General features: G+C 42.1%; 1 pseudogene; it reads left to right on the top strand.

The window, feature by feature from the left end:
• Nucleotides 1–783: 783 nt before the first annotated feature.
• On the top strand, nucleotides 784–2,032 carry LOC124375040 (annotated as a pseudogene).
• The last annotated feature ends 3,310 nt before the right edge of the window (nucleotides 2,033–5,342 follow it).

Here is a 5,342-nt window from a genome sequence, read left to right on the forward strand (position 1 = left end):
GGTCCCTTTGGGTTTGACTACACAAGAAGTACACGACAACATCCGACGCCTCCGCCCAAAGAAGGGCTCCTTGCCCAGACTCCCTGGGAAACCCGCCATGCATTGAAAGAACTTGCCGTGCTTGGGTGATCGTCACCAGCACATGCATCATGAATTCCTGCATACGCCTGGCCCACTTCCCGTACCACCTGGAAGGATGCCAAGGTATTCATGATTCCCAAGCCCGGTCAAGGACCCTCTTTTTCCCGGAGAACCACAGGCCCAACTCCCTGCTGCGCTTTACTCTCCAATATCTTCGAGGAGATCAATGCTGGCTAGGTTTCCCTGAGGAATTTATTCACGTCTATTAGGACAGAACAGTTCGGTTTCCGAAGTGGACACTCGACCACCCTCCAAACCCTCCAGCAGAGTTCTAAACTACATCTCAGAGCGTGGAGAGGAAACACCATTCAACTTCGGTCCTGATAGGACGTGAGCAAGGCCTTCCGACAAGGTGTGGCACGACGGCCTACTGTACAAACTCACAGAGTCCCCGCTGCCTGGCAGGATGATCCGGCTAATCCGCCAACTACCTTTCACCACCGGACCTTCCTCCGTCTGCGTTGCCCGATCCAACCTCCACGACTCGACCCAGTCTCCTCCGGTGTAACCACAGGGGTTCAGTGCTCGGCCCGATCCTGTACCTGTGGTACACAAACGACATCCCCCCGTAGCTCCAAGAGTGCAGCTGTCGCTGTACGCCGATGATGCACTCTTCAACGGCCACATCCTGCAAACCTGAGGATGGCCAGAGTCTCCAAGCAGCGGCAGCTGGATCCTACTGGAGCCCTGGTGTTGAAAAATGGCGGATCAAGGTCAAGCGTAGACAAGTGTGAAGCGATCAACTTCACAAGGTCAAGGAGGCGCAAGCGGACGGCCGACAAACTGACTCTCAACGGGACAACATTCTCCCATTGGAAGACGACAGTCAAGTAACCTGGGGTACTCCTGGAACAGCAAACTGACCTTCAACATCTACCCACCGCTCACTAGGAACTCTTGTGGACTGCAAGAAAGGGCTTTGCTAGCATCGGCCCACTGCACCGCGTCTCACGAAAGCTGCCAGCCAGGACGAAGGTCCTTGCTCTAACACGGCTCTGACCAGACCAGTGATAACCTACGCGGCTCCAGCATGGTATCACCTCACCCTGCAAGGTCCGCCCGGAGAAAACTACTCGCAGTCCAAGTAGGTGCACTCCGGCGGGCCACAGGGTCGCCCCTGGTTTTGTAAGAAACACCGTGATCAGAGCATCGCCAACGTCCCTACGATCAAAGCTTCGTGAAAGGACTTACTTTCGACTCTTCAAGTAGCAGCCAAGCGAATCCTCGGCCGTGGGAAAACACATCCGTCATCTAGGTGAACCAGGGAGTCCCCAAACTCCGTCTTCCCATGGACGACTATACAACAACACTACAATTACACATTACACTACAACACTGACAGGTAGCGAAAGCTACTAGGGCTTTGACCCTTGTTGACACAAGGCAACAGCCAAAACCGCCAGAGGCCTTGAGAGAAGTGGGAATCCAGCCCCCACAGTCACAGCGACTTGACGTGTACCAAGGCTTTCCATCTGAATCCCCAGCCAAACCGAGTACAGCGCAACATTTCAGGACGAGGCAGAAGGCGGTAAATTGAAGGGAAATGCAAAGTCCCGCTGCGTCCAGGCCCGGTCTGACAGTTCCCGGTCGCAGGATCCACCGTCTGCTCCGCAAGGGCAACTACGCCGAGCGAGTGGGTGCCGGAGCTCCGGTCTACCTGGCTCGCCGTCATGAAGTATCTCGCCGCCGAGGTTCTCGAGTTGGCGCGGTAAACGCGGCCCGTGACAACAAAAGACCAAGGATCATTCCCCCGTCAACCTTCAGCTGGCCATCAGGAATGACGAAGAGCTGAACAACCTCCTGTCCCCGGTGTCACCATCGCCCAGGGAGGTGTACTGCCCAACAATCCAGCGCCGTGCTCCTGCCCAAGAAGACCGAGAAGAAGGCCTAAGTCGCCCGCCAACGCGCGACACAAAGCCGCCCGCCCCGGCTCCCCCCCCAACAAACGGCCTTTTTAAAGGCCACCACAATATCAACTCGTTTTTCACATTTTTACGACATTTAAGGGTAGTGAGGCGGTACCGCCCGAACAATATTTTTTTTTCACATTTTTTTTTTATTTTTTTTAAAAAGTTAAGCGGCTTTTTTCTGCCACACAAATGATATATAATACATGTATAGTTGAAAATTGTAAACCTACAGAAAAAAGTTTTAAAATATGCTTACATCATGTTTCAGGAAGAAATTGATGTGAGACAGCGCTTGCTTTAATATCACACAATGTACTAATTATACAATATGACCTATTTATTTTTGTGTGCTATAATTTGCTTTTGTTCGTGTTGGCAGCCAGAACTAACTTCTATTTGCAATCAGCTATGAGTTCTGCTTCTGACTTTATACTGTTTGTTTATTGTTTTGCATTAGTGTTTTGGTGCTTTGTGAAGGTGATATAGTGAGTGTTAGTTAGTAATTATATAATTATTAATGCTAACAAGATTGTTTATGTATAAATATGCCCTCGTGTTAAAAGTAGTTTATGCTAAAAACCCCGAAAAGGAGTTGGTGGTAGGAAAGAAAACCCAGCCAGTTCCTAGACCCCTAATGAGATGTCAAAAGATGAGTCTAGCCCCTAGGCCGTGAAATGTCAACATCAATCTCAGTCAATGCTCACCTTCAAAGAAAATAAACATAGATAAGTATGAGATAGTTTAATTGTGATGAAAACTATGACAATGAAATTAATTTAACATGCAAATTTTATCAAGATCAACTTTTTAGTTCATCACTTTGTAAAAAAATTGCAAGAAAAGTGGTTTACAAGTGCGTTTGCTGCTCAACATTTTTGGCCTGGCTTTTAGGAAGCTGGAGATTTATTTGTTTGCCATTGAAAATATCTGTACATAAATTTAATAGTTCTAGTAATATTAATTTAGAAAAAAAGAACTCAATTAGATGTAAATATTAGACTAGTGTAAGGACTGAGGTGTCAATCGGGAAAGGTAATGGCTGCATGCAAAATGTTATGTGGCGTAATGAATCTTCCGTCAACCTCCAACAAAAAACCGTTTTCGATATAATAAATTTTTTTAAAAGACAAGGCTAAACAGGTAATGGATGAACCCAAGAAAACTGCTGAGGATGAGGCTGTTGAGGAAAATAAAACCTTAAGGTAAGAACGAACGCGACGTTAAAAGTAGGTATTGATGGCACTTGGCAACGGCGTGGCTTTAGCTCTCTAAAACGGAATTGGTTACTTGTACAAGTGTTTGACACAGGAAAAGTTATGGACATAGAAGTGTTATCTAAATTTTGTATTTGTTTTGGCAAACAACAACATGAGGCTATTATATTTTTTATGTTTCGGCAACTTATCAAGGCTCGCGCGTGAGGTATGGAGTCAGCTGGAGCCTTAGCTATTTTTCACCGATCAGTAAATAAGGTGATAATGATAGGTACTTAGAGTATTTAGGTGATGGAGATACAAATAGTTTCAAAACAAATGCAGACAGTAAACCATATGGTGAAGTGGAAATACAGAAAACTGGGAGTGTATAGTGCCATATTCAAAAGAGAATGGTGTCTAGGCTAAGGAAAACTAAAAAGAGACTCAAAAGGGCGTAAACACTTTCTGATGGCGGCAAACTAGGTGTAAAGAATATACTAACAGATGGCATAATTGAATCAATTGCAAACCTATTATGGAAATGCTATTTGGAAAAATACTGAAAACCTACAGAACATGAAGGCAGCGGTTTGGGCCATATATTTTCATAAAACTTTCGACGGACGACTATCCTCCAGCATGGCCTTTGCCCGTCCAGGAGAAAAATACATGGTGTAAATACAACAAGAAGTGCAAAGCACACTGAAAGAGCCATAATGTTTCTCACTAAGAAGCAGCATTCCTTTCAGCTATAATGTTTAGCCTTGAAACCAATCTTTTCCGGCTTTAGCAAATCCGACCTTCTTCGAAAATGTTTACCACGGTAAAGACGCAGAATGTCTATGAAAGCATCAATAATGTCATCTGGTCTAGAGTGCCAAAAAAAGATTTTGTGACATTGAACACACTTAGATTTGGTGCTAATGATGGCTAATTTCGTACTTTACATGATGGCAACATAGCAAAATGCAAAATGCTTTAGAGCAAGTAGGCATTGAACCTTGCAAGAGGACAATTGACGCAATGAAAAGTTTTGACTACGAGCGTAGTGCGACCGAAGCAAAATTGTGCGATAAGCGTGACTTTCAAAGACAAGCAAGGAGACAAAACCAGGAATTTAAAAAGAAGTGATTGAGGAGGATTTTGAATAGAGCCTTGCATATGATCCAGGAATGCACTAATGCTATACGGTAAATAAATTGCATGTTTTTTTTCTATAATTTTTGTTATTGTTTACTCTATTTGTGGCTGGTATAAGTTCTATTTCATAATTTTCTCTGTTATTTCTCTCTTATAAAGGTCTTCTAAACTCAAAAATGTTTGAAATTAATATAGCCTAATTAATTAATTTTGTATTAACTTTCACTCCGTTATGACAAAAGGCCTAACCCGCATCGCGTTACTTTTGATATACAAATTTTCCAAATATAGATAATGCTAAATATTAAAAGCATATATAGCCTATTTTCTCTTAATAGAAAGATCACATTTACTTATAAAAACCAATTACCATATCATATATAGGTAAAAATATTAATATAACATAGCTAAATAGGTCATTATATTCGTTTATTTTGCGATTACCCGCAAATTTACTTTTTGTTACAGTCTTTTCACACAAAGGTACACGTTTCTCAGAAACTAAACTGGACCATCAACTTGGAAAACTTTTACACACATTTATATAGGTAATTTTGGCACCACTGCCTACTGAGTTTTTTATGAGATGCCTCCTGATTATAATTAGTTACCAAAAAAAAATAATTCTAAATTCCAAGTTTGATATTTCAATATGGGTTTGAAAAAAAAAATCATAAAAAATTTATATTTTTTAAGATACCAGCACCAAAAAAACTCATATTTGCTTAAATACCTAAATAGTGTTATTGTTAATAAAAAAAATTAGGTTGATTGGTCCCTTAGTTTCTGGAGATAATGGTACCTATGTTAACATTACAATATAGGGGTAACCGCCTCCCCCTTAAATAATCCTTTTTCACTCTTTTCGTATATTTCCGACATTATCATAAATTTCAGCAATTATTAGTAAAAAATTTTATTATTACCATCACAATTACATAAAAATTTTAAAAAA

Source organism: Homalodisca vitripennis, unplaced genomic scaffold (genome assembly GCF_021130785.1).
Source record: "Homalodisca vitripennis isolate AUS2020 unplaced genomic scaffold, UT_GWSS_2.1 ScUCBcl_12736;HRSCAF=22611, whole genome shotgun sequence".
NCBI classification, from domain to species: domain Eukaryota; kingdom Metazoa; phylum Arthropoda; class Insecta; order Hemiptera; family Cicadellidae; genus Homalodisca; species Homalodisca vitripennis.